Source organism: Pelophylax lessonae, assembly GCF_965119305.1.
Source record: "Pelophylax lessonae genome assembly, chromosome: 11".
NCBI lineage: Eukaryota > Metazoa > Chordata > Amphibia > Anura > Ranidae > Pelophylax > Pelophylax lessonae.
In genome coordinates, this window is record NC_138778.1 from 177,485,972 (window position 1) to 177,498,067 (window position 12,096).

The window sequence follows — 12,096 nt, forward strand, 5'->3', positions numbered from 1 at the left end:
ACATCAGCGTTGATCATTTCTTGAGACCCTAAAGACAGTACAAATACCCCCTAATGACCATTTTTTGGAAAGTAGACAGTCTGAGGTATTTAGTAAGAGGCATGGAGAGTTTTTTGAAGTTGTCACTCATTTTTGGAAAATAAAAAAATTCAGTAAAATGTTGGACGTCCCAGTAGTTATGATTTATGGAGCGCTGTGTCCGTTGATGAACAAAAGAGAAAATGGGATTTTTGTACTTACCGTAAAATCCATTTCTCGACGGACACAGCACCCACCTGTCTATAGAGTTCTGATACTTCTAATACTACTTGCTACTAAACTGAATATCTAGAGCAGAGAGGGGGGTTATATACCAAGCTGAGGACAGCCCATGAGCGTAGCTAGGTGTTTTTTGTTCTGCCTAGTCCTGCTCCTGGAGGAGGCAATATAACCCAGTAGTTATGATTTATGGAGCGCTGTGTCCGTAGATTAAATCAGCTTCTGGGTTTTATTTCCAAAGTTTGACTAAGCAAGCTGAGGTTAGAAGCTGATTTTTTTTTGCAGAAATGAGCCGGATTTTGCACTCTCCAGCTTTAGTAAAAAAAAAAAAAAAAACATTGTTTACTATTGTGGTGTTGTGATTGGCCCATTGGCCCACAGCTCTCACATGGTCCAGGATGCTATGATTGGCCAGATACCATGAGATCACTGATGATGATAAACAATTACAGATCACACACAGTAGTACACGATGTAATGAATTTATTCCATTCATGACTATGTGACATGTGATCGCACAGCGATCATGTGGTACCTGGGCCGCCTACAGGGTCAGTGGACAGAGCAAGTGCAGATTGCACCACTTCATGCCTGTGCCTTGCCCTATGCCTGAGGGAGGCACCCGGCAGCAGTAAATATACTGCTGCCTGTCGGCAAGTGATTTTACAACACTCTGTAGCTGTTTGGGAACCAAGGAGTCCAGTTGCCAGAGTTTTGGGATAGGAATGTTGTCCCATTCTTGCCTGAGTTAGGATTCTAACTTATCAACAGTCCTGGGTCGTCTTTGTCATATTTAGAATTTCAAGATGTACCAAATGTTTTAAGTTGATGAAAGGTCTGGACTGCAGGCAAGCCAGTAATGCACCCGGATTCTTCTGCTAGGAAACCATGCTGCTGTCATGTCAATGACAATTACTCAGTCATGCAACACTGTACCCATAAAAAATGTGTGTCCTTTTTTCACACAAATAGAGCTTTCTTTTGATGGTATTTAATCCCTACTGGGTTTTTTATTTTTTGTGCTATGAATAAAAAAAGACTGAAAATATTGTGAAAAAACGCATTTTTCTTTGTTTCTTTGTTTCTGTCATAAAATTTAGCAAATGAGTAATTTTTCTTCACAAATTTTGGCCAAAATTTATACTGCTACTTATCTTTGGTAAAAATAACCCAAATAAGTGTATATTATTTGGTCTTTGTGAAAGTTCTAGAGTCCACAAGTTATGGTGCTAATCATTGAAAATTGATCACACTTGATCACACCTGATGTACTGAAGGCCTATCTCATTTCTTGAGACACTAAAAAGTCAGGAAAGTACAAATACCCCCCAAATGACCCCTTTTTGGAAAGTAGACATTCCAAGGTATTTAATAAGGGGCATGGTGAGTTTTTTGAAGTTGTAATTTTTTCCCACAACTCTTTGCAAAATTAAGATTTTTTTTTTACAAATTGACATATTAACAGGTTTTTTCTCTCACACAGCATATGTATACTTGCAACTACCCCCCTAAACACATTCTACTACTCCTCCTGAGTATGGCGATACCACATGTGTGAGACTTTTTCACAGCCTGGCCACATACAGAGGCCTAACATCCAAGTAGCACCGTCCGACATTCTAGGAGCACAAATTACACATATAATTTCCTGACAACCTATCGCACTTTTGAAGGCCCTGGAGCACCAGGACAATGGAAACCCCCATAAAACGACCCCATTTTGGAAAGCAAACAGCCCAACGTATAATTTTTGAGGCATAATGAGTCTTTTGAATATGTCATTTTTTTCCACAAGTTTTTGGAAAATGTGGAAAGAAAATGAAAACACATTTTTTTTACACAAAGCTGTCCATTTATGCAATATTTCTAACACATAGCATGTACATAGCAAAAATTGCACCCCAAAATACATTCTGCTATTCCTCCTGAGTATGGCGATACCACATGTGTAACACTTTTACACAGCCTAGCCACATACAGAGGCCTAACATCCAAGTAGCACTTTTCACAAAGTTGTCCATTTATCCACTTTAAGACTGGGCCTATTTTTGACACTTGGTGTTTACAAGCTAAAATCATTTTTTTTGCTAGAAAACTACTTAGAACCCCCAAACATTATATATTTTTTTTAGCAAAGACCCTAGAGAATAAAATGGAGATCGTTGCAATATTTTTTATCACACCATATTTGCGCAGCAGTCTTCCAAAAGCAATTTTTTTGAAAAAAACTCACTTTTTTTAACAAAAAAATAAGAAAACAGTAAATTTAGCCCAATTTTTTTCCATAACGTGAAAGATAATGTTACGCCGAGTAATTAGATACCCAACATGTCATGCTTCAAAATTGCGCATGCTCACAAAATGGCGCCAAATATTGGTACTTAAAAATCCCCATAGGCAACATTTTAAAAATTTCTGCAGGTTACCAGCTTAGAGTTACAGAGGAGGTCTAGGGCTCAAATTATTGCTCTCGCTCTAACGATCGCGGAGATACCTCACATGTATGGTTTGAACACCGTTTACATATGTGGGTGGGACTTGCATATGCCTTTGCTTCTGCGCGCGAGCTAACGGGGACAGGGTGCTTTAAGTTTTTTTTTCCTATTTATTTTATTTATTATTTTTTTATTTTTACAAGTTTAAAAAAAAAATGTTTTGATAATTTTTATTCCTATTACAAGGAATGTAAACATCCCTTGTAATAGAAATAGGCATGACAGGTCCTCTCTATTGTGAGATCTGGGGTCAAAAAGACCTCACACCTCACAACTACACTAAAAAAGTTGAAAAAGGAAAAAAAAAAAAAGCGGCCCTTTAAACCGGTTGCTAGGCAATGTCTTTTGACATAGCCCCGGTCCTCCAAGCCATAGAGTCGAGTGAGGGCCATCTTGCCCTCACTCGACTTCCTGTCTCTGAGGATCCGGGACCGGATAGTTTTCCCCGCTGCCGGCGGGTCCGGTAAGCTGGAAAAACGTCTGGGACGCGGCAGGAGGGGGGGGGGGCACCTCTTCCCCTGCACCGTAAGGGTAATTCCGCAGCGAATCCGCCACTGGGACCACCCTTATCTGAAAGCCGACCGCCCGCCGTTTCAAAAAATACTGGGGTTATGGCAGCTATGCATTGCTATGGGGCTGGGATGTCCACTCTGATCCGTCACAGACCGGGAACTGCGATGCGCTCCTTCCGTTTCCGCTCCCCTCTCCCCTGCCCCGACCCATTGGCTGGGAAGGGGGTGGGGGGCGTGGTTGCGGCCGCAGCGCATCAGCGCCACTACTTTCCTTGCAGAACGTGACGTCATTACGGCGTCGGCGTCCTTGCACATGATTTCCACCAGCGTTCTTATAGGGACACCATCTTCAGCAGCTGCTGTCTGCCTGGTGATGTCCCGTAGTTTTGAACGGCTAGTGACGCTGGGAGTGATCTCTGCCTCTTCCTCGGTGCAGGTCTGCATTCATCCTCTCCAATTTTACCCTCACAACTCCACAGCACACGGTTACCCTTTCCATGTAGGCTTGAGATGCCTTTCACTTTGTTCTCTCTTTTTTTGGGATACTTTTATTATTCCACTTTATTTTGGGATTCTCCCTTTCCTTACACTTGTCTTTTGCTGGATTCCTCAGCATGCTTATCGGTCACTTCACTTACCTATTTTGGATGGGACACTTTCCATCCCCCCCTTTATCTCATCACTTTGACACACTGTCACACACATTGGTCTTGGCTTCTATTCTTTCTCACACTTCTGGTGTTGGGTTCATTCCACTTTCTATTACCTTTGGTCTTGGGTTTAGCATTTTACTTTATATTATATTTTCCATTATTATTACAGTTTACCCCATTACCAATTATATCCTTGAACTTATTTCCCCATATAGCCCATCTTATGCCAGATTATCTCTGGTTTTGGGCTTAATATTGTACCTGTATATTATTACATGGATTACCCTACCATTAACTATTTTCTCAAACATAGCTCAATACAGCCCCTATGACCTCCAAAGGATATTCACCTATCATATGTGGACCTTGCGCCTGGGTCGTGTGCGAAATCCTTGCTCCCTCAGTTCCCTTTATGGACGTATTTTCGGGTGGCCCCCAGCCCTTATTGGCAGTGTTTTACCCTATTGTAAGTTTAATTTTACATTTTTTCCAATCCCTAACCCTTCTTTTGGATGCTATACCAAACATGTTATATTTTCTAGAGATCGAAATGTGCCTGCTCCTGAGGAAGTGAACTATGTTTCACGAAATGCGTAGAGGTTAAGAGGCCTTTTCAACTGACAGCCAATGTACAGCAGGCATCCAATTACCTTTTATATAGTTTATTTGTTGATATTTTTTGTCAATCTATGTATCATTCATTATGATTGTATCATGGTATCCTTGTGTATATTGTTTACATCCCCCGTTTGATTTTATTAATACTCAATGTACAAATGTTTAAGTGCTATGGAATATGTCAATAAACACATGATGATTTATCATATGCTCCCTTTTGCTTACCAGCAGTTGTATATGTATTACCAATTTATCATCATGTACGCACTGGCCACACCTCATATAAAGTCCCACGTTTTTAGTTTTGAACACTATGTGTTCCCCCATATTTTATATGTAGCTAGTGAAGTCAGGGAAAAGTCAGATCATCTAATACTCGGACTTGTTCCATGTCAGTGACTCGGAAAATACTGTAAGCTTTGGGTCATCATGATAGCCAGGACATTAGTATATCCAGAAGGAGATCTCAGCATTGGCAGCCTCCATATTTCTCTCTGTACAATCTTCACTTATTACTGAATATGGATGTCAGAGAATCTGTACAAATGGCGGTAGTAGATGTGGATGTTGAAGAACATGATAAGGCAATGAATGTTATGATTATCTACAATACGATCCTATCAGCTGTGCCATTGTAGTGGTGACAGGGTCACTTTAAGAGAATCTACTTATACTCTGATTATACTATATTGTTGTACCCCCCCCCCCCCACAAAGTATTTGTTCATATCTTTATTAGCCCACTTACACCAACAGTTTGTTAATTCTACCTTTTGAAAAAATTATTAAACACACCCACACAGATAAAAGAAATGTGCATTTATTTATTTTTTGCATTTGAGCCTGAAAAGCATTGCAGGCACGATCAGTGAATGGAGGGTGCAATGCTCAGGCTCCTGCAGACTATTCTTCCAGCTGCAGGACTATACAGATATACAGACATTCAGTCACAGGGCTGGAGAAAGTGATCAATGAACTATGGGTGTGGTGACGTCCCACACTTGTGTTCTTTTCAGTGGAGGCACCAGGATGAGGGGGGTTCTATATCACCTTCAAAATGTCTTTAGGCACCCCCATCCATCGGGTATCTGCCTGGGTTTCCAAACACCAATACATACACAGTGCAGAGCAGCCTATACCTGTTTTCAAGCACAGAGGAGGAGCTACTGCATCTGCTCCACCTCCTTCCTTAGCCAATAACATGCTGCGAGTTGCCCTGGAAACGCCCCCTCTTCCCGAACTGTCACGTAGGATGAAGGGGAAGAGCCAAGGGACCCAGTTGCCTGCCGCCGCTCCATATCCATATCAGGCAGGAGGAGGTGAGCTTGACACCAGCAAAACAATGCGTCTGTGACTAGCACACGGTGCTTTTTGCATTTGAACAGTTAGATGAACGGTCCCCATCCCAGAAGTCATGGCATTAGAGGGTATGTGTGGGCTGATCTTTACATTCCTACCCCAATTATAGCTTGTCGAATTCTGGAGACCTCCCCCCCCCCCCCCCACTCTCTCTCCAATGATGGGACTTGTTTTATTCCCTGTAACACAACAATGGGACTTATCCTGGTGACACAATCATGGGACTTATTTAATTTCAACTGACCCTAATGGTGGGATTTATTATTTTGCCTTTGACATCAATGATGGCGTGTACTTTATCCCACTGACATCAATGATGGAGTGTACTTTATCCCACTGACATCAATGATGGCGTGTACTTTATCCCATTGACATCAATGATGGCGTGTACTTTATCCCATTGACATCAATGATGGCGTGTACTTTATCCCACTGACATCAATGATGGAGTGAACTTTATCCCACTGACATCAATGATGGAGGGTACTTTATCCTACTGACATCAATGATGGCGTGTACTTTATCCCATTGATATCAATGATGGAGTGTACTTTATCCCACTGACATCAATGATGGAGTGTACTTTATCCCACTGACATCAATGATAGTGTGTACTTTATCCCATTGACATCAATGATGGAGTGTACTTTATCCCACTGACATCAATGATGGCGTGTACTTTATCCCACTGACATCAATGATGGCGTGTACTTTATCCCATTGACATCAATGATGGAGTGTACTTTATCCCATTGACATCAATGATGGAGTGTACTTTATCCCATTGACATCAATGATGGCGTGTACTTTATCCCATTGACATCAATGATGGAGTGTACTTTATCCCATTGACATCAATGATGGAGTGTACTTTATCCCATTGACATCAATGATGGAGTGTACTTTATCCCACTGACATCAATGATAGTGTGTACTTTATCCCATTGACATCAATGATGGTGTGTACTTTATCCCACTGACATCAATGATGGAGTGTACTTTATCCCACTGACATCAATGATGGCGTGTACTTTATCCCACTGACATCAATGATGGAGTGTACTTTATCCCATTGACATCAATGATGGAGTGTACTTTATCCCATTGACATCAATGATGGCGTGTACTTTATCCCATTGACATCCACGATGGAGGGTACTTTATCCCATTGACATCAATGATGGAGTGTACTTTATCCCATTGACATCAATAATGGAGTGTACTTTATCCCATTGACATCAATGATGGAGTGTACTTTATCCCACTGACATCAATGATGGAGTGTACTTTATCCCACTGACATCAATGATAGTGTGTACTTTATCCCATTGACATCAATGATGGAGTGTACTTTATCCCACTGACATCAATGATGGCGTGTACTTTATCCCACTGACATCAATGATGGCGTGTACTTTATCCCACTGACATCAATGATGGAGTGTACTTTATCCCATTGACATCAATGATGGAGTGTACTTTATCCCATTGACATCAATGATGGCGTGTACTTTATCCCATTGACATCCACGATGGAGGGTACTTTATCCCATTGACATCAATGATGGAGTGTACTTTATCCCATTGACATCAATAATGGAGTGTACTTTATCCCATTGACATCAATGAGACTTATTTTATTATCATTAGCACCAATGATGGGATTTATATTCTTCTCACTACACCAATGATGGAATTTATTTCATTCTAATTGACACCAATGATGGGCTTTGTTTTGTGCCCATTGACACCTATGTTAGGACTTATTTTATCCCACTGACACGAATGATGGGATTCATTTTCTTCTCACTGACACCAATGATGTACCCCTATGCCTTCGTGGCAGCACGCTTCACACACCTCATTTTTCTTCTCAAGCCCTTTGAGGGGATCCTCTTAATTTTTTTTTTCCAATAGTTTGAAACTGTACAAAAGGATATATCTTTATTGAGAGACTTGCATTAAATCTGAATAAAATGGCATTGGTCCTAGGAAACAATGTGACGAATATAAATAAAGATCACCTTCTCCCCTCTTCTGACACAAGCTTGATCCATCTTGTTCCAGAATTTTCCCCAAATCTGCACAGCAGAATGTACAATGCACCATAACAAGTGACTTTGCGTTGCCGTGCGCTGTTTTGGGAGAAAATAATCTATAAATCAATACTGTGGACCAGTGGTTCTGGTTAACTTAACCCCAGGGGTTCGGTGAGTCAGTCTCCGGGGTTCGGCGGGGGGGGACAAAGGGGCAATTGCTCCCCCCGAGAAAATATTACTGATTGTGAGGCCGAGTGCACCCCGGGAAATCAGAGCTGCGGTCAGGACAACTCACAGCCATTACACATAGACACTTGACACTCCGCCCCCTGTACCTCCCCCAGCAGGTTTCCAGCCTATCTCCTGCAGGCTGCTTGCTGCATGAGTGGGCGGGATGGGGATGTACCTGACCACGGAGATCGCGCCCGCCTGGAAGAGGGAAGTGTGAGCAGCTGAGCAGAGGGAGCCGAGTGAATGTTCCTGGAGGTAGGCTCAGCTAGCTGTACATGGTGGACAAGGACCTCTATGCTACGTCTGCTGAGTTACTGCAGCTTAGCATAGAGGTGCTGTTAGCTGACAGATGGAAATGCATGTCCTTTTCATTTAGCTCAATAAAGCATTGTGAATACCCCCTGGTGTGTGCCCTCCTGATACCCCATGGAATGCTCTCCCAACATCTCCCCCCAATGTGTGCCCTCCTAACACCCCATGGTATGCCCTCCAAACACCTCCCCAAAGTGTGTTCCCTCTTGATGCCCCATGCTATGTCCTCCCAACCCCCCCAGTGTGTTCCCTCCTGACACCCCATGGTATGTCCTCCCAGCCCCCCCCCAGTGTGTGCCCTCCTGATACCCCATAGTATGCCCTCCCAACACCTCCCCCTTCAGTGTGTTCTCTCCTGACACCCCATGGTATGCCCTCCCAACCCCCCCACCCCAGTGTGTGCCCTCCTGACACCCCATGTTTTAATGGTTTTGTTCTTTGTTTTTAATGGTTTTGTTTTTTGAGATACAGTCGCCAACACTTGCAGGGAGGCCCCAGCGAGATTTGAACTCGCGACCCCTGGTTTACAAGACCAGTGCTCTAACCCCTGAGCTATGGAGCCTTTTTTTTTTTTTTTTTTTTTTTATGGTTTTGTTCATTTTGTGCACCTATGTATAAATATATACCTAAATATATACCTGTGTTTTGAATTTGAAAAAATCATATTTTATTTTTTCAATTAAGAAGGGTTCGGTGAATGCGCATATGAAACTGGTGGGGTTCAGTACCTCCAACAAGGTTAAGAACCACTGCTGTGGACATTACTATACACCCTTTCCATTTCTAACGAACTTTGCATAAAAAGAGGGATTTTTGGTCCACATGTATCGCAATACATGTTTAAGCTGGCCAACTGCGTCAAAGTAATCCCTCCCTGGCCAGTTTTTTTTTTTTTTTTGTTTGCTTCCTATATATACAGAGCATAGCTTAGTGGTTTCAGTATAAAATCTCTGCACCTACAGGGAAGAAATTCCTGGCGGTGTCACTGTGTCTTTTGACACAGGGTACAAAGCTTGACGGTTTATATCAAAAGGGAAACGCTGTAGGTGCAGGACACAAGTTCTTGGCGGTTTCTTCTGTATATATAGGAATTGATGATGGTATGTTTAACAGGTGAATTCCATAACTGGTGAGCTGTCAGTGGGCATGTGGCCTGTGTAGTAGCTTTGAAATCCCCACTCTTCTACTCTCTAGGGCACTTGCAGGACAGATCTGTGATATTCTGACACAGAACATTGAGCCCTGAATATAGAAGACAGAGAAGAGCAAGGATTTCAAATCCCCGGAACCACTACACAGGCTCCATGGGCACTGACAGTTCAGCTACCTGGGAGGTAAGTACAGCTGAAGATGTACAATGTGCAATCTTCTGTATGTACAGGATTTGATCCTTCACAGGTGATGGTACAGTATGGAACTCACCTGTTGATCCAGAGGAAGGCAAAAAAACCCTTGTGAAGCATTTTATAATTCGCTCCAACAGGGAAAAAAATTCCTTCCTGACCCCTGAAGGCGATCGGATTACTCCCTGGATCAACCATCTGTGGTGCAAACAATGGTGGTAAAATTTCTGCGATGTTAACAAATTGTCAAATGTCCATAAAATCGTTTTTTTCTGAATCTTCGCAGGACGATATCATTGTCTAATGCAGACTTGCATGGGTGCCCACATTCTGTTGATGTATGTGAACATGGGTAAGTCTATCTCCACTCCTGGATTCTTTGATGGTTTTGGCATGATATCCGATGGAGAAAGTCGGCTGTCCATTTCCACGTCCATGGGCTGTAAAGAGAAAACACATGCGTCATTTTCAATGTTTATAGATCTCTGGTCTTATTGTTTATTAACCACTTCAGCTCTGGAAGGTTTTACCCCCTTAATCACCAGGCCATTTTTTTGCGATTCGGCACTGCGTTACATTTTTTATCAGTTTAGGCCAGTTTGTATTATTCTACATAATTTTAGTAAAAAAAAATCCCAAAAAGCGTATTTTATTGGTTTGCGTTATAGCGTTTACAAACTATGGGATCGATTTTTGGACTTTTTTTTTGTTTTATTTTAGTTATGGCAGCAATCAGACATTTTTAGCGGGACTGCGACAGACAGATCGGGCCCCTAACTGACATTTCTGACACTTTTTGGGGACCAGTGAGATTAATACAGTAATCAGTGCTAAATAATATGCACTGTTACTGTATAAATTACACTGGGAGGTAAGGTGAGGGTGATCAAGGGGTTAAATTTAAGCCTAAATGTGGTTGCTAACTGTGGGGGGGGGGGGGCTCTGTAAAAGGCACACTAACTGTGGGGGGGGGGGGGCTCTGTAAAAGGCAAGCTATCTGTGGCTGGACTCTGTGAAAGGCAAGCTAACTGTGGGGGGGGGGGGGGGGGCTGTGAAAGGCACACAGAGATCTGTGTTTCAACTTAGCTGAAACACACAATCTCGCTGTGCCTGTCTGACAGGAGAGCCACCTGCTTTGTTTACATAGGCAGGCGTCTCTCCTGTCAGTTTCACCGAAGATCGCTGGAGTGCGTTGGCGATCGAGCCCGCTCCTTCCGAGCGCTGCCGATACAGCGTGCACATAATCACGTAGATCTATGGGATTATGGACACCCGAGCCACCCTGTCACAGTAAATCTGCATGGGGTGGTCGGCAAGGGGTTAATTACCAGCTCTCTCTATACAAATTAGATCCGATCTCTTCTTCCTCATTTCCATGTAGTGGGAGAACAGATAGGACACAAATGTGTCTATGGCCATCACTTCCATCACATGGTGATGGCTGATGTCACATCTCATAGACCCCATAGAGGTTGTGTCATGTACCATTGTACCATCTCACTTCCACTGTGCACCATTGTGTCTGGTGCCTAGAAAGTTATGTTCTTATCTTCTCCTCTCATGGAAAAAGGAACAATTGACTGGTTAGCCTGTGAGGTTTTCGTGCAGGCTGGAATATGTTTGTGTTCCCTACATTATCTGTAAGGATACAGCATTGCTCCAATCTTTTAGATACGTAGTAATATCATCCCATTAGGGCAGGGGTGTCCAAACTATTGCCCTCCAGCTGTTACGGAACTACAATTCCCATGAGGCATTGTAAATCTCTGACATTCACAGACATAACTAAGCATGATGGGAATTGTAGTTCCTGAACAGCTGGAGGGCCATAGTTTGGACACCCTGCATTAGGGTTTGGGTACTTACCATGTCCACTTGGAAAGGGGGCGATGCTTTCCCTTCCTCTAGTTCTTCCCAGTCGATGGATTCCATGAAGATGTGGGATCTGATGTCTTCACTGATACCCAGTCTCTCCTCCGGATATTTGCAAAGCAGCTGTAAAATAATGAACAGTTATTAATGAGGACTTGTATACATGAGTAATAAAAATTACATCACTTGGCTCTGTATAGATTAGGAAAGAACTCTGACTACTTTGCATCTCTTCCAAATAGAGCATCTAAGTGTGTGAAGTACTGATGGACCGATATCGGTTTTTCCTTGCTGATACCGATATATTGGTCAATGCATATCGGTATCGGCAGATATTTTCGTACATTTAAAAAAAAAAAAATATATATATATATATATATATATATATATATATATATATATATT